Source organism: Bufo bufo, chromosome 3 (genome assembly GCF_905171765.1).
Source record: "Bufo bufo chromosome 3, aBufBuf1.1, whole genome shotgun sequence".
NCBI classification, from domain to species: Eukaryota; Metazoa; Chordata; class Amphibia; order Anura; family Bufonidae; genus Bufo; species Bufo bufo.
In genome coordinates this window covers 523,044,064-523,063,069 of record NC_053391.1, presented here as the reverse complement: position 1 = coordinate 523,063,069, position 19,006 = coordinate 523,044,064, and positions in this window count along the sequence as shown.

The following is a 19,006-nucleotide window of genomic DNA, read 5'->3' as shown; positions in this document are numbered from 1 at the left end:
CTGAGGAACCCATAGAACCCGAGATACATGGCTGCCTTCGTAATGATGCTTGCAAATTGGCCAAAAGGAAGACCATCCAGGGCTATGGATAACCTACGGAAGAGCTCACCTGAGACCGGCTGCCTGCGCACCTGGACTGCCGTGCTGACTCTCTGAACGCCCCTGAGGGTGGCTTTGATGGCCTGATTTGAAAAGATGGATCCGGCAGAGGGGTCGCTGAGCATCCGGTGGTGCTGGATGCCTGCCAAATACAGCTTGATGGTATTGTATGAGAGGTGGCGGTGGGAGTGGCAATGGGCTATGAATGCCATGATGAAAGTGACCTCGTCTACGTCCCCCTGCGGATGAGTGTCAGCAAAACGTCTAAACATGCTGAACCCGGTATCATAATTCCTGGCGGTGTTGGTGGCTAGCGACCACCGGACCAATGACTGCGCGGTTGCTATCAGGGGCTCTAGTCCAGCAGGAGGGCGCTGTAAGGTGGAGTTGGAACGCCTACAGGATCTGCCTCTGGGAGTTCCTGGAAGAAAATATTGAGGTTAAAGCGGGACAGGGCGTCAGCCGCCACGTTCTGCGCTCCCTGGATATGGACCGTGAAGACGTGGAAGTTAAACTCCAAGGACAGCCAGACAAGCCTACGCAACATAGACATCATCCTGAGATTTTTAGCCCTCCCCTTGGAGATCACTTCCACCAGAACCTGACTGTCTGTCCTCAAGATGACCGATTTGTTTGCCCAGAGCGGACCCCAGACGTGGGCAGCCGCCACAATGGGGTATAATTCCAATAGTGGCGAGGACCTCATAGCCCCCGCCTCGGACAGGAGCTCCACCGGCCAACTGCCGACCAACCAGTGCGGATAGAAGATTGCCGCGAACCCGCGGGAGCCCGCGGCGTCGGTGTAAACCGTGGGGGAAGCCGCATCCGGGGATGGCACGAACAAAGAAATGCCATTCCACCCGGTCAGGAAGGTTCTCCACATCTGAAGATCCGCCATGGCGGGACCGTCCAGCCGGACGGTGGAGTCCTGATCCGGAGCAGTCGGGAGGAGATTGAGAAGCCGCGAGATGAAGGACCTCCCCTGTGGCATGATCTTGAAGGTACATGTAAGGAATCCTAACAGGGACTGGAGCTCCTGCCTGGACAAAACTCCAGAAGAGGCCGCGGAGGAAACGGCGGACTTGATCTTGGCCAGCTTGGCCGCGGGGAGGCTGGCCTCCATGCGGACCGAGTCCAGAGTAATGCCCAAGAAGGTAACCCCAGTGCCTGGACCCTCTGTCTTGGCGGATGCCACCGGGACCTCGAGCCTGGCGAACAGCTGGAGCAAGTTCTCCAAACCTGATGGGGGCCCCTGGGGCCTCTCGATGATTAGGAAGTCATCCAAGTAATGAATGACCCTGTCAATCCCCCCATGATGGACAAGGATCCAGTGTAGGGCACAGGCGAACTTGTCGAACAACAACGGGCTGCTTTTAGATCCAAATGTGAGGCGGTTAGCAAAATAAAACCCGTCTGCCCAATGCAACCCATAATACTGCCATAACTGAGGAAGGATGGGGAGTAGCTTGAAGGCGTCCGCGATGTCGGCCTTGGCCAACCAAGCCCCTTCCCCAGCCAGCAGGATGAACTGAATGGCCTCGTCAATTGATGAATAGGACATCGAGAATTCCCCTGATGGGATCAGGGAGTTGAGACTGGGGATCGGCGACATGTGTGGAGCAGACAAGTCGTATATCAGACGCTTTTTATTTGATGCTTGTTTGGAGACTAGACCAATGGGATTGATCCTCCACTCGGCAAAGGGAATGGTTTCAAACGAGCCTAGCAGGAACCCTTTGCGAACCTCGTCCCGCAACAGAGTGGCCACCGCCTCCGGATCCTGCATGGCCGACTGTAGGTTCCTTCCTTCCCAGGAAACCTGAGGGAGGGCAATGAATCCTGTATTGAAACCCTTCTCGAAACCGGTGATGAGGAACTCCACTGACTGGCGAATCGGGGTGATCCCGCAACAGGATGCCCAAGAGCTCGACGTTGATGTCGGACAGTCATAGAGCCTTACGTTGCCTCTTCGGGCAGCTGGAGCGGGGGTGGGCCCTGAAGCAGAGGGAACACACATGCAAAGCTCTACAACTGTTGAAACCACAGCCCCCGGCATTAAAGTTGTTGCAGACCTGACTCTGGCCTAAGAAAGTAATGGGCCTGCCCAGCTTGTCGGTGGAACCCTGGGACCGTTGCGTGCCAGAGGGGCCTGGCTGGGAGCCTTCTCGGGCCGGGGTGGGAAGATTGGGGCACCAGTCGGCCGTGTGCTGGATGGACTGGCATGCAGCGCACGTGGGGGCCTGCAACCCGGCAAAATGGCGGCAGAACAGCTCCATGTCCAAGTTCGCCCAGTCCGTAATGAACTGGAACTGAGCGAGGGCGGCTGCCGCTTTGGCTGAAAAAGACCTGTGGTAGTCGTAGAAGTTCTTACCCCCGTATTTGTAACCTAAGTCGGTGACTTGGTATAGGTAGGAGTCCAGCTCCTCACGTCTGTGTGGCTGGACGCCGCAGATGGTATCTCGGTAGAGGCTGAATGCCAGGACAAACTCGGGGACCGACAGTTTCCGGTTCAGGCGGGTATCCTTGGCCCGCAGGACCACCGAGACCTCCCCGCAGTTGATGACTTTATTCTCTGATACGTCTTGTGACGAAATGAGAATGGACGCCAGGTTGACGTCCCTCCCTACCAGGATGTCCCTTTTAAGGTTTTCTGGAATGTAGTGCGAGGGGGCAATCTGGGGTCTGACACGGACCGTACCTGGCGCCAAATCCTGGGACGTAGACGACAAGATCAGAAGGGCTGGAGAAGGCAGGGCCGGAGGAGGCCGGGACTCCCACTCCCCCATCCTAGTCTGGATATCCGCGACCGAACCTGCCAGACTGGCGATGGTGGCCTGTAACTGCAGGAGGGTCAGCTGGATCGATGAGGGAGAAGGCTCCTCACTTGAACCCGATGGTGCCGTCATTAGGAGCCGGTACAGCTCCGCTTTTCTCGCGGTGGCAGGATGGTGAATCCCCCTTCGTCTGAGCTCTGCTATCAGTTTCGGAATGGTCCAGCTCCTCAGGGAGGGGTTGCTGGCGCGGCCTGACACGGAGGTTCCGGGCAAGGACAGATTATCCTCCGACTCAGGGACCTGCGACATCTTCAAGCTGCATGGAGGAGGTATGAAGGTGACAGATGAGACTTCCTTCCCCCTCCCCCAGGTGCCCGACCGAGAGCTACAGGGGAAAATAGTTTCTCTTGACCGAATAGCGTTGTCCGCTACTTACCTTAAACGAAAGGGACTACGCTACCGACTTCTGAATTGAGGCAGAGACCTATGAATGGGAGCTCATGACAACGAATAGCTAACGCAGTGACAGGTCGTAGCACAGCCTTGTGGCTGTATCTTACCTGAACCGGGAAAATAGGCGCAACGACCGTGGTTTGCTTGTAGCTCTGGTGGACGCGGCCCTGCTTACGAAAAAAGATAAGCCGTGTTTTACCGATGCACGGCGAGGGCCGCGACCTGCTGGTCCCTTAGTCAGTGAACCAAAAACACCTGAGCGACTCAGGGAGATATTGCCCCGAGTGGTTCAAGGCGACACTGTCACGGGTGAACAGGGAGACCTTGCCCCTGAGCGATTCAGGGAACCATTGCACCTGAGCGATTCCGGGAACCATTGCACCCGAGCGATTCAGGGAACCATTGCACTCGAGCGATTCAGGGAACCATGCACCTGAGCGATTCAGGGAACCATTGCACCTGAGCGATTCAGGGAACCATTGCACCTGAGCGATTCAGGGAACCATTGCGCCTGAGCGATTCAGGGAACCATTGCGCCTGAGCGATTCAGGGAACCATTGCGCTTGAGCGATTCAGGGAACCATAGCACCTGAGCGATTCAGTTAACCATTGCACCTGAGCGATTCAGGGAACCATTTGCGCCTGAGCGATTCAGGGAACCATTTGCGCCTGATAGAATCCTGAACCATAGCACCAGAGCGACTTACGGAACATTTGCACCTGAGCGAATCCGAAAACATTGCACGTGAGTGAAACAGGGAAAACATTGCACATGAGTGAATCAGGAAACATTGCACATGAGTGAATTAAGGGACATCCCTGGGTGACACCTGGACGAATTGTACCTGAGCGATTCAGGGAAGACATTGCGCCTGAGCGATTCAGGGAAGACATTGCGCCTGAGCGATTCAGGGAAAACAATTGCTCCTGAGCGATTTAGGGAAACAATTGTGCCTGAGCGGTTCAGGGAAGACATTGTGCCTGACTAATTTGAGGAAGACATTGTACCCGAGTGATTACAGGAAGACATTGGTTCAGGGATGCAGGGAAACTCGTAACAGGGTGGCCGGGAACCCCACCCACAGAGTGGCCCGGGTAGGGGAATGCAGTTGCCTCCGGTGCCCAGCCTCCCATAGGATCAAAGGTTCCCCTTTTTAAAAAAAAAATATTTTTTTTTTTCAGGCATCGCTGGCAACACAAAAGCTTTAGACAGAGGGTGTATCTTCATGGCAACATAACATCTCCCTAACGACCGTCCGCTCTGAGGCGCATGACCCAGGGAGATGAGGCCTACTGATTCAACCTCTGATCCCCCTGACACATACGCCACCAACCATCCAGGTCCACAACCTGCGGGGGGGGGGGGGGGACCGCAGCCGCCGTGCTGTCGGGCCCCCCCCCTCTCACCCCACGGCATGACACCAGAGACACTGGGAACCGGGCAGCCCCTGCGCTGCCAGCCCCCCCCCCCCCCGCCCCACAACATGATGACCGCTGGTATTGCTTCTCACATGGTGCACCGAGCCGCGTGGTGCCCATGTGAATCGCCGCGTGCATGGCGGCGCTGCCGCAGCTGTAGAGCGGGAACCGGCAGCCGCCGCGCTGTCAGCTCCCCCCCCCCCGGATGCGACGAAGCTGCCGGTAGGTTGACGGTGGTACGAGGTGCCGGTGGCAAGGCGCGTCTGGCCGGGCCGCAGAGCGGTGATACTCACGACAGGTGATGCTGCTGCTGGAGACACGCACGGGATGACGAACCGACGGAGACGCGACCGGAAGTGACGTCAGGCGCTGGATGCTGCAGAAGCAAGAACCGGGCGCCCTTCTGCTTGTGGGAGGGGGTTTAAATAGGGTAAGTGCGCCCCTCCCACAATTACAGGCTGCAAGCAGCCTTCAATACTTAGCATCAGTCTAAAGTGAATTTGAATATCTTAAAAATCAATAGTACTCTTTATATTCTGTACATCAAATCAGATTGTTTCATATTTACTGACTTTTATGTACAGTATAATGTTAAAAGTTAAAGTAGAAAACATTATTAACACATCACTGACCATTGAACCAAAGGCTATAAAAGAACTGGAACAAGTGCTATACAATTTTCAGCAAAATATTTTATTGTGTTTGTTTTCTACTTATTGTAGGCATTTAGCTGTGCACAATAAATAATATTCTGAAAATGCCATTTCTAGAAAAAAATGCATAGACACAATGGTATACACCTGGAAAAGTTATGTGTCAAGATACTTTCCATACTGCTGAGTAATTAATCACTCAGAGATACATTTCACAGAATATTGACCTGACCTAACTCTGTATTTTGGCAGCAATCCCAGTGCATTCAGTGAGAAAAATGCATAGCCATGTTATCTTTCTGTAAAAACATATCCCTCAGTGATCAATTGCATTGATTAAATTTAGTCCTATGCTTCAAATTTCGTATTTCTAAAAAGCTTAAAATGATGCTATGCATTAAGTAGTTTACCTTTCAGTGGCTTTTTAGGTCAGTAGTTACATTGGGTCAAATAACACAACTCTATAAAGTTAACAAAGGCAGCTCAATTTGTAATGTGTCAAGTAGCTTCCAAGTAGACCAAATCGATAACTTCAGCTAGAAATATAATTTGAAGCACATTTTTGTGTAGTAATTAATTGTGAATAATTAGACTAGGCCACAGGCATGAGTAAGCTTTGGTACTCCAGCTGTTGTGAAACTACAATTCCCAGCATGCTATAGTAATTTCTGTGAGAGTTCTGAGAAGAGCAAACCAAGTATGCATGCTGGGAGTTGCAATTTTACAACATAGGGTTGTCCGAAACTGGACTAAGGTATAGCAAAAAAATAAAAATGTTAGCCTTTTGCTTCAAGTATATCATGTACAGAATTTTAGGTAGGTTTACTTTTACCTGTGTCATACATTGATTGTATTCCCTACACTGACACCTAGAATATAAAAGGCTATGTAGCAATTAGGGATGAGAGAAGCGAGCTTTGGATCTTAGATCCAAAGTTGCTTTACTTAAAACTTTGTTTTAATGCTGTATGGAGATCCGTCTCTGTATATCATTAAAATGTATGGGCTCCAGTGAGGTAAAATGAGTTATCACTGAAGTCTCGCGAGTAAGGATAAGCAAACCCGTGGATGTTCGGGTTCGACGGGTTCTGCTGAACTTTAGTTCAATGAGTGCTGCAAATGAAGCAAAATGGTGGTAAGAGCAGGACAATTGCACTGCAAGCAAATGTGGATAAGGAAATTATTTAAAATAACATTGAATATAAAAAAAAAAATTATAAATAATAATTTTGAGCCAGGAGGCGGAAGTCCAAATGGAGTAGGAGGTTGAGGAGGCGGTGGACATGACGTTGTAGGTGGAAGAGGGGGAAGAGGTAGCCAGCACTGTTTTTTTTTTATTTTATTTATGTTTATTTGGGGAGGCCCCAAAACATTGGGAAATGGCAAACAGAATGAACAAACTGCTCATGAATATAACAATGGCTGAAAGCAGCCATTATACTTCTCTACTCTGCTCAAGGTATGGAAAAGTCCTGTGGGATCCATGCCTGGTTCATTTTAATGAACGTGAGCTTGTCCATGTTGGCTGCGGACAGGCAAATATGCCTGTTTGAGATCGCACCCCCTGTCGTGCTAAACACACGTTCGGACAATACAATTCCCACAGGGCAGGCCAGCACCTCCAAGGTGTAAAGGGGAAACTCAGGCCATGGGCCCAATTTGGAGACCCAGAAGGTAAATGGGGTAGACCCATCAGTCAGTATTTGAAGACATGTGGACAAGAACTCTTCCACTGTGTTGCTGAAAAGCTGCCATATCAGATGGTGGTGCTGGATGTTGTGGTGAGCTAACAAAGCTTTTCCACATTTCAGTCATGTTAACCCTCCCTTCTTAGGTGCTGGCAGTGCCCCAGGTGCGTTGGCAAGTGAGTTAATACTCCTGTTTTCTGAGATTTCTGAGTTGTGTTCTCTAATCTAAGCAAACACCTTCAATTGCTTTTCAATGGCTTTTGTCTCAAGATAGCGCGATGAGTTAAGAAATTTTAGTCAAGAGCTGGAGTGCTAACCCTGCTCCATCTGTATCTCCTCCTCTGTAGAGATGGCCTCACCGTTCGCCCGGCGGTCGTTTCGCAGCAAACTTTGCTCGTTAGCGATGTCTGCCGGAGCCATATTATTTTACATTGTGAAGAACTTTGACCCATGACACATCCATAAGGTGGTACAGGACAGCCAATTGAAACATTTCAGCACATGGACATACCCCCTACCTTATAAATAAACCTGGTCTGGCCGCCATTCTATATTCAGTCTTTTGCCAGTGTAGGGAGAGGTTGCAGTAAGAAGAAGGGACAGACTGTTAGGGACTCCAAATGCTAGCTAAAAGGGCCACAAAAGTCCTTTTAAGGAATGGAATAGGTGTGCTATCGATAGGTGTAACTTACTGAAGGGTGTGATATACTTATAATATACTTTCTAACATAAAAAGTATAGTATTTTTCATTTGTATTGTGCAGCAGTTGTGTGCATTTTTGCTGCAATACTGCAGCTATACAGAGGGCCAAACACTCTTGGAGCAAATAATTTCAATTGGTGTGATATACCAGTTGCCCCCCAAAAAAGTGATTGAGGCAGGGGTGTTATATACCAATAATATAATTTATATATAGTGCATTTGGGTAGTGCAGCATTGATTGAGGCAGGGGTGTTATATACCAATAATTTACTTTCTATATAGTGCATTTGGGTACTGCAGCATTTGTTTGAGGTTTTGCTGCATTACAGCAGCTACACACAGTGACAAACGCTATTGAAAAAAATTATTTGTACTGAGTGTGGCTTTGTGGGCTCTGATGGTGTTTCTCCCACTGGGCTCGGTGATGGGAGGCCAGGTGCCTTCTTAAGGCGGTCATCCATAGGTGGTTGTTGGGCTTAATGCGACTTATGCGTTGACAGCACAGGCTGCAGATGGAAACACTATTTTCAGCAGCGGGCACGTTAAAAAAAGCCCACACTGCAGAGCCATGTGCCTGCATCCTAGGAGCACTAGATGTGACCGTGCATGGTGGATGGCTCATTCCAGATACATTAGCAGTCTGCTTTTTGCCTCCTGTGCACTGTAAGTTTTGCCTGCTTCTCCTCATTCTCCTCCCTATCTGCTGCTTCGACTCTCCCTCTGAACTCCCCTCCTCTTCCTCTCTTGTGGGAACCCACGTGATGTCCATCGACACGTCATCATTGTCACCTTCACCACCACTGACATTAAAGATCTCAGAGTAGGCAGAAACAGCGGGGACCACCCTCCTTGGGCTGATTTGGTTACTGTCGCCAGACTGCTGGGTGACGACGGTTGATACCTCCTCTTTCTGATCCAATGCCAAGAATGGCTGTGCATCGGTAAGGTCTTGGAATGGATGGGTAAATAATTCCTCTAACTCGGAGGGGATATGGTGGTGGCGGTGGTGTCTTTGGGGGTGCACATAGCAGAGACTGAAAATGGTGTAGATAGAGAGGATGAGGAGGGTGCAGAAATGGAAGGCGGAGTGAGCCACTCAATCAATGTCCTTTTATGAAATTGCACGCACCTTCTGCAACTTCCCACTTAGACTCCAGCCTGGTGCACCTGCTCGACCCCTAACACCCCTGCGGAATGGCCTGCCTCTTCCTCTGCCTGTCATTTTCAAAATGACCCTGTGACAAAAGTCCCTATACACTGCATGCAGAATTATTAGGCAAATGAGTATTTTGACCACATCATCCTCTTTATGCATGTTGTCTTACTCCAAGCTGTATAGGCTCGAAAGCCTACTACCAATTAAGCATATTAGGTGATGTGCATCTCTGTAATGAGAAGGGGTGTGGTCTAATGACATCAACACCCTATATTAGGTGTGCATAATTATTAGGCAACTTCCTTTCCTTTGGCAAAATGGGTCAAAAGAAGGACTTGACAGGCTCAGAAAAGTCAAAAATAGTGAGATATCTTGCAGAGGGATGCAGCACTCTTAAAATTGCAAAGCTTCTGAAGCGTGATCATCGAACAATCAAGCGTTTCATTCAAAATAGTCAACAGGGTCGCAAGAAGCGTGTGGAAAAACCAAGGCGCAAAATAACTGCCCATGAACTGAGAAAAGTCAAGCGTGCAGCTGCCAAGATGCCACTTGCCACCAGTTTGGCCATATTTCAGAGCTGCAACATCACTGGAGTGCCCAAAAGCACAAGGTGACGGCACTGCCGGGGACGGCACTGCTGCAGCCAGACACTTCCTCTGCCAGTCAGGGGAATGTCAGCTCCAGTAAGCAGGGAACCAGGAGAGCAGGGCAGGCCAGACAGGTGCTGGTAGTGGGAGACTCCATTATTAGGGGAACAGATAGGGAAATCTGTCACAAAGACCGTGATCGCCGAACAGTGTGCTGTCTTCCTGGCGCTAGAGTTCGACACATCGCGGATCGGGTTGACAGATTACTGGGAGGGGCTGGAGACGATCCAGCGGTCATGGTCCATATCGGAACCAATGACAAAGTTAGAGGTAGGTGGAGAGTCCTTAAAAATGATTTCAGGGATTTAGGTCAAAAGCTGAGGGCAAGGACCTCTAAGGTAGTATTTTCCGAAATACTGCCTGTACCACGAGCCACACAAGAAAGGCAATGGGAGATTAGGGAGATTAACAAGTGGCTCAAGAACTGGTGTAGGATGGAGGGGTTTGGGTTCCTGGAGAACTGGGCCGATTTTTCTATCGGCAACAGGCTCTATCGTAGGGACGGGCTGCACCTCAATGGGGAAGGGGCAGCTGTGCTGGGGAGAAAGATGGCTAGAAGGTTTGAGGAGTGTTTAAACTAGGGACTGGGGGGGAGGGTAATTACATTATAGGAGGGGAAGATAGTGCAGATAGAGACCGGGGGCAAGGTAATAAGAATGGGGGAGGAATGGAAGGAGGGACTAGAACAGTTCAGAAGGAAAGGTGTAGGGTAAAAAATATACATAAACCTCTCAAATGTATGTATACTAATGCCAGAAGCCTGACTAATAAAACTGGTGAACTGGAATTAGTGATGTGTGAGGAGGACTATGACATAGTGGGAATAACTGAGACATGGCTGGATGATAGCTATGACTGGGCAGTTAATGTACAAGGTTACAGTCTGTTTAGAAAGGATCGTCAAAACCGGAGAGGGGGAGGGGTCTGCCTTTATATAAAGTCCTGTCTAAAGCCCACAGTCCGAGAAGATATAAGTGAGGGACATGAACATGTGGAGTCACTATGGGTAGAGATACATGGAGCTAAAAACAACAATAAATTACTAATAGGAGTTTACTATAAACCACCTAATATACCAGAGTCCACAGAAAATCTACTACTAAACGAGATAGACGAGGCGGCAAATCATAATGAGGTGGTTATTATGGGGGACTTCAACTACCCAGATATAGACTGGGAAACTGAAACTTGTATATCTCATAAGGGAAACAGGTTCGTCGCTATAACCAAAGACAATTACCTCTCCCAACTGGTTCAGGACCCGACTAGAGGGACGGCCATACTGGACTTAGTATTAACCAATAGACCTGACAGAACAACAGACGTGCAGGTCGGGGGACACCTGGGAAATAGTGACCATAAAGTAATAACCTTCCAATTATCATTCAAAAGAGCGTTTCTACAGGGAGGAACAAAAATACCAAACTTCAAAAAAGCTAAATTTAGCCAACTAAGAGAGGCCATAGGCCAAACTAACTGGGACAAAGTCCTCACAAATACAGACACAAAATGGGATATCTTTAAAAACATCCTAAAAACTCATTGTCAGAGGTACATACCGTATGGTAATAAAAGGTTAAGGAACAAAAAGAAACCAATGTGGATAAATAGAACTGTAAAGAAAGCAATAAATGACAAAAAGAAAGCATATAAAACACTAAAACAGGAGGGTTGCACGGAAGCACTGAAAAACTATAAGGAAAAAAATAGAACATGTAAAAAACAAATAAAAGCGGCCAAACTAGAGACCGAGAGATTAATTGCCAAAGAGAGTAAAACCAACCCTAAAATGTTCTTCAATTATATAAATGTTAAAAAATATAAAGCTGAAGGTGTTGGCCCTTTAAAGAGTAATGAGGGGGGAGTCGCAGAGAGCGACGAGGAGAAAGCAAAGCTGTTAAATATTTTTTTCTCCAATGTATTCACTGAGGAAAATAAATTGTCAGATGACATGCAGAATGCAAAAATAAATTCCCCATTAAAAGTGTCCTGTCTGACCCAGGAAGAAGTACATCAGCGGCTTAAAAAGATTAAAATAGACAAATCGCCAGGACCGGATGGCATACACCCCCGTATCCTAAAGGAATTAAGTAATGTCATAGCCAGACCCTTATTTCTGATATTTGCAGACTCTATACTGACAGGGAATGTCCCACAGGATTGGCGCGTGGCATATGTGGTGCCAATATTCAAAAAGGGGCCAAAAACAGAGCCTGGAAACTATAGGCCGGTAAGTTTAACATCTGTTGTGGGTAAACTGTTTGAAGGTTTTCTGAGAGATGCTATATTAGAGCATCTCAACGGAAATAGGCAAATAACGCCATATCAGCATGGCTTCATGAGGGATCGGTCATGTCAAACTAATTTAATCAGTTTCTATGAGGAGGTAAGTTCTAGACTTGACAGCGGCGAATCAATGGATGTCGTATATCTGGACTTCTCCAAAGCATTTGACACTGTACCGCATAAAAGGTTAGTATATAAAATGAGAATGCTCGGACTGGGAGAAAACATCTGTATGTGGGTAAGTAACTGGCTGAGTGATAGAAAACAGAGGGTGGTTATTAACGGTACACATTCAGATTGGGTCACTGTCACTAGTGGGGTACCTCAGGGGTCAGTATTGGGCCCTATTCTCTTCAATATATTTATTAATGATCTTGTAGAAGGCTTGCATAGTAAAGTATCAATTTTCGCAGATGACACTAAACTGTGTAAAGTAATTTACACTGAAGAGGACAGTATACTACTACAGAGGGATCTGGATAGACTGGAGGCTTGGGCAGATAAGTGGCAGATGAGGTTTAACACTGACAAATGTAAAGTTATGCACATGGGAAGGAATAATGCAAGTCACCCGTACATACTAAATGGTAAAACACTCGGTAACACTGACATGGAAAAGGATCTAGGAATTTTAATAAACAGCAAACTAAACAGCAAAAACCAGTGTCAGGCAGCTGCTGCCAAGGCCAACAAGATAATGGGTTGCATCAAAAGGGGCATAGATTCCCGTGATATGAACATAGTCCTACCACTTTACAAATCGCTAGTCAGACCACACATGGAGTACTGTGTACAGTTCTGGGCTCCTGTAAACAAGGCAGACATAGCAGAGCTAGAGAGGGTTCAGAGGAGGGCAACTAAAGTAATAACTGGAATGGGGCAACTACAGTACCCTGAAAGATTATCAAAATTAGGGTTATTCACTTTAGAAAAAAGACGACTGAGGGGAGATCTAATTAATATGTATAAATATATCAGGGGTCAGTACAGAGATCTATCCCATCAGCTATTTATCCCCAGGACTGTGACTGTGACGAGGGGACATCCTCTGCGTCTGGAGGAAAGAAGGTTTGTACACAAACATAGAAGAGGATTCTTTACAGTAAGAGCAGTGAGACTATGGAGGTGGTGATGGTGAGTACAATAAAGGAATTCAAGAGGGGCCTGGATGTGTTTCTAGAGCGTAATAATATTACAGGCTATAGCTACTAGAGAGGGGTCGTTGATCCAGGGAGTTATTCTGATTGGAGTCGGGAAGAAATTTTTTATTCCCCTAAAGTGGAGAAAATTGGCTTCTACCTCACAGGGTTTTTGCCTTCCTCTGGATCAACTTGCAGGATAACAGGCCGAACTGGATGGACAAATGTCTTTTTTCGGCCTTATGTACTATGTTACTATGTTACTATGTTACATGGCCAAGGTAAGAAAGGCTGAAAGACGACCACCACTGAACAAGACACACAAGCTGAAACGTCAAGACTGGGCCAAGAAATATCTCAAGACTGATTTTTCTAAGGTTTTATGGACTGATGAAATGAGAGTGAGTCTTGATGGGCCAGATGGATGGGCCCGTGGCTGGATTGGTAAAGGGCAGAGAGCTCCAGTCCGACTCAGACGCCAGCAAGGTGGAGGCGGAGTACTGGTTTGGGCTGGTATCATCAAAGATGAGCTTGTGGGGCCTTTTCGGGTTGAGGATGGAGTCAAGCTCAACTCCCAGTCCTACTGCCAGTTTCTGGAAGACACCTTCTTCAAGCAGTGGTACAGGAAGAAGTCTGCATCCTTCAAGAAAAACATGATTTTCATGCAGGACAATGCTCCATCACACGCGTCCAAGTACTCCACAGCGTGGCTAGCAAAAAAGGGTATAAAAGAAGAAAATCTAATGACATGGCCTCCTTGTTCACCTGATCTGAACCCCATTGAGAACCTGTGGTCCATCATCAAATGTGAGATTTACAAGGAGGGAAAACAGTACACCTCTCTGAACAGTGTCTGGGAGGCTGTGGTTGCTGCTGCACGCAATGTTGATGGTGAACAGATCAAAACACTGACAGAATCCATGGATGGCAGGCTTTTGAGTGTCCTTGCAAAGAAAGGTGGCTATATTGGTCACTGATTTGTTTTGTTTTGTTTTTGAATGTCAGAAATGTATATTTGTGAATGTTGAGATGTTATATTGGTTTCACTGGTAAAAATAAATAATTTAAATGGGTATATATTTGTTTTTTGTTAAGTTGCCTTATAATTGTGCACAGTAATAGTCACCTGCACACACAGATATCCCCCTAAAATAGCTAAAACTAAAAACAAACTAAAAACTACTTCCAAAAATATTCAGCTTTGATATTAATGAGTTTTTTGGGTTCATTGAGAACATGGTTGTTGTTCAATAATAAAATTAATCCTCAAAAATACAACTTGCCTAATAATTCTGCACTCCCTGTAGAAGAGTAGTATTTGTGGAAGGAGCTATATCACACCCCTGCCTCAATCATTTTTTTGGGGGGGCAACTGGTATATCACACCAGTAGAAATTATTTGTTCCAATAGCGTTTGTCACTCTGTATAGCTGCGGTAACGCAGCAAAACCACAAACAAATGCTGCACTACCCAAATGCACTATATAGAAAGTATATTATTGGTATATAACATCCGTTCTTTAATCAATTTTTTTGGGGGGGCAACTGGTATATCACACCAGTAGAAATTATTTGTTCCAATAGCATTTGTCACTCTGTATAGCTGTGGTAACGCAGCAAAACCGCAAACAAATGCTGCACTACCTAAATGCACTATATAGAAAGTATATTATTGGAACTGTATATTACACCCCTGCCTCAATCACTTTTTCGGGGGGGGGGGGGGGGGGGGGGGGGGCAACTGGTATTTCACACCAGTAAAAATTATTTTTTCCAATAGCATTTGTCACTCTGTGTAGCTGCGGTAACCCAGCAAAACCACAAACAAATGCTCCACTACCCAAATGCACTATATAGAATGTATATTATTGGGAAATAACACCCCTGCCTCAAACACTTTTTAAGGCGGTCAACTGGTATATCACACAAGTAGAAATTATTTGTTCCAATGGCGTTTGTCACTCTATGTAGCTGTAGAAACGCAGCAAAACCGCAAACAAATGCTTCACTACCCAAATGCACTATATAAAAAGTACACTCACCTAAAGAATTATTAGGAACACCATACTAATACGGTGTTGGACCCCCTTTTTCCTTCAGAACTGCCTTAATTCTACGAGGCATTGATTCAACAAGGTGCTGATAACATTCTTTAGAAATGTTGGCCCATATTGATAGGATAGCATCTTGCAGTTGATGGAGATTTGAGGGATGCACATCCAGGGCACGAAGCTCCCGTTCCACCACATCCCAAAGATGCTCTATTGGGTTGAGATCTGGTGACTGTGGGGGCCATTTTAGTACAGTGAACTCATTGTCATGTTCAAGAAACCAATTTGAAATGATTCGAGCTTTGTGACATGGTGCATTATCCTGCTGGAAGTAGCCATCAGAGGATGGATACATGTTCTCATTCTGTTTACGCCAAATTCGGACTCTACCATTTGAATGTCTCAACAGAAATCGAGACTCATCAGACCAGGCAACATTTTTCCAGTCTTCAACAGACCAATTTTGTTGAGCTCGTGCAAATTATAGCCTCTTTTTCCTATTTGTAGTGGAGATGAGTGGTACCCAGTGGGGTCTTCTGCTGTTGTAGCCCATCCGCCTCAAGGTTGTGCGTGTTGTGGCTTCACAAATGCTTTGCTGCATACCTTGGTTGTAACGAGTGGTTATTTCAGTCAACGTTGCTCTTCTATCAGCTTGAATCAGTCGGCCCATTCTCCTCTGACCTCTAGCATCCACAAAGCATTTTCGCCCACAGGACTGCCGCATACTGGATGTTTTTCTCTTTTCACACCATTCTTTGTAAACCCTAGAAATGGTTGTGCATGAAAATCCCAGTAACTGAGCAGATTGTGAAATACTCAGACCGGCCCGTCTGGCACCAACAACCATGCCACGCTCAAAATTGCTTAAATCACCTTTCTTTCCCATTCTGACATTCAGTTTGGAGTTCAGGAGATTGTCTTGACCAGGACCACACCCCTAAATGCATTGAAGCAACTGCCATGTGATTGGTTGATTAGATAATTGCATTAATGAGAAATAGAACAGGTGTTCCTAATAATTCTTTAGGTGAGTGTATATTATTGGTATATAAAACCATTGCTTCAATCAGTTTTTTTGGGGGGCAACTGGTATATCACACCAGTTGAAATTATTTGTTCCAATTGCGTTTGTCACTCTGTGTAGCTGCGGTAATGCAGCAAAACTGCAAACAAATGCTACACTACCCAAATGCACTATATAGAAAGTATATTATTGGGAATTAACACCCCTGCCTCAATCACTTTTTAGGGCGGTCAACTGGTATATCACACCAGTAGAAATGATTTGTTCCAATAGCATTTGTCTATGTAGCTGCGGTAAAGCAGCAAAACTGAAAACAAATGCTGCTCTACCCAAATGCACTATATAGAAAGTTTATTATTGGTATATCATATGCCTGTTTCAATCACTTTTTTGGGGGAGGCAACTGGTAAATCACACCAGTAGAAATTATTTGTTTCAATAGCGTTTGTCACTATGTGTAGCTGTGGTAACGCAGCAAAACCGCAATCAAATGCTGCACTATCCAAATGCACTATATAGAATGTATATTATTAGTATATCACACCCCTGCCTCAATCACTTTTTTGATGGGCAACTGGTATATCACACCAGTAGAAATTATTTGTTCCAATTGCGTTTGTCACTCTGTGTAGCTGCGGTAACGCAGCAAAACCGCAAACAAATGCTGCACTACCCAAATGCACAATATAGAAAGTATATAATTGGTATATCACACCACTGATTCAATCAGTTTTTTTGAAGGACAACTGATATATCACACCAGTAGAAATCATTTTTTCCAATAGATTTGTCACTCTGTGTAGCTGCGGTAACGCAGCAAAACCGCAAACAAATGTTGCACTTCCAAAATTCACTATATAGAAAGTATATTATTGGTAAATAACACCCCTGCCTCAATCACTTTTTGGAGTGGTCAACTGGTATATCACACTAGTAGAAATTATTTGTTCCAATAGCATTTGTCATTCTGTGTAGCTGTGGTAATGCAGAAAAACCGCAAACAAATGCTGCATTCCCAAATGCACTATATATAAAGTATATTATTGGTATATAGCACCCCTGCCTCAATCATAATATTTTTTTTTTGGGGGGGGAAGGGTATATAAACAAGTAGAAATTATTAGTTTCAATAGCTTTTGTCACTCTGTGCAGCTGTGGAAACGCAGCAAAACCGCAAACAAATGCTGCAATGCCCAAATGCAATATATAGAAAGTATATTATTGGCATATAAAACCATTGCTTCAATCAGTTTTTTGGGGGGGCAACTAATATATCACACCAGTTGAAATTATTTGTTCCATAAGCGTTTGTCACTCTGTGTAGCTGCGGTAACGCAGCAAAACCACAAACAAATGTTGCACTACCCAAATGCACCATATAGAAAGTATATTATTGGTATATAACACCCCGGCCTCAATCTCTTTTTTTTTTTTTTTTTGTGGGGGGGCAACTGGTATATAAACAAATGTGATCGCACACTACATCCAGCACTCTGCCCTCCATGCTGGATGAGACATTGGTTTATATTTTGGCCAAAGCATAGTAAGCCACTCACCGCGTCAAGGTCGTCTCATGAGTGGTCCCTAACTCTTGTTCCTACCTGTTCATGGGCCATGACAGCCACATAAAATCCAGGGAATGCAGGTCAGCATGCAAGCCAAGTACACTTTGCTTGTAACCCCGTCCGGTGCCATTACAGCTTTCATCGGATCCAGGGATGCAAGTACCAACATGCATGCTGAACCCACCATATACTTCTCCTGGAGCCAGATGGCTAATGGTAGGTTCTATACAAGCAGACTCAGTTTTATACTGACTTTAAAACCAGCCTCAAAGACAGATTAACTGGTCAGGTGTGCAATGACTCCAAGGAGATCGCCACGCCTCCAATATATACTACAAAGAAAAAAATAAGGGGTTGGGTCAGCACAACCTGCCTGTAGGTGCAGATCACTATGGCGAAATACATATATAAACGGAAAATGCAAATGTGATCGCACACTACATCCAGCACTCTGCCCTCCATGCTGGATGAGACATTGGTTTATATTTTGGCCAAAGCATAGTAAGCCACTCACCGCGTCAAGGTCGTCTCATGAGTGGTCCCTAACTCTTGTTCCTACCTGTTCATGGGCCATGACAGCCACATAAAATCCAGGGAATGCAGGTCAGCATGCAAGCCAAGTACACTTTGCTTGTAACCCCGTCCGGTGCCATTACAGCTTTCATCGGATCCAGGGATGCAAGTACCAACATGCATGCTGAACCCACCATATACTTCTCCTGGAGCCAGATGGCTAATGGTAGGTTTTTATGTGGCTGTCATGGCCCATGAACAGGTAGGAACAAGAGTTAGGGACCACTCATGAGACGACCTTGACGCGGTGAGTGGCTTACTATGCTTTGGCCAAAATATAAACCAATGTCTCATCCAGCATGGAGGGCAGAGTGCTGGATGTAGTGTGCGATCACATTTGCATTTTCCGTTTATATATGTATTTCGCCATAGTGATCTGCACCTACAGGCAGGTTGTGCTGACCCAACCCCTTATTTTTTTCTTTGTGGTATATAAACAAGTAGAAATTATTTGTTCCAATAGCTTTTGTCACTATGGTAGCTGCGGTAACGCAGCAAAACAGCAAACAAATGTTGCACTATTGAAATGCACTATATAGAAAGTATATTATTTTTGTATATTACACCCCTGCCTCATTAAATAAAATTTGGGGGGCAACTGGAATATAAACAAGTAAAAATTATTTGTTCCAATAGCTTTTGTCACTCTGTGTAGCTGTGGAAACGCAGCAAAAACGCAAACAAATGCTGCACTACACAAATGCGCTATATATAAAGTATATCATTAGTATATAACACCCCTGCCTCAATCTTTTTTTTTGGGGGGTTCAACTGGT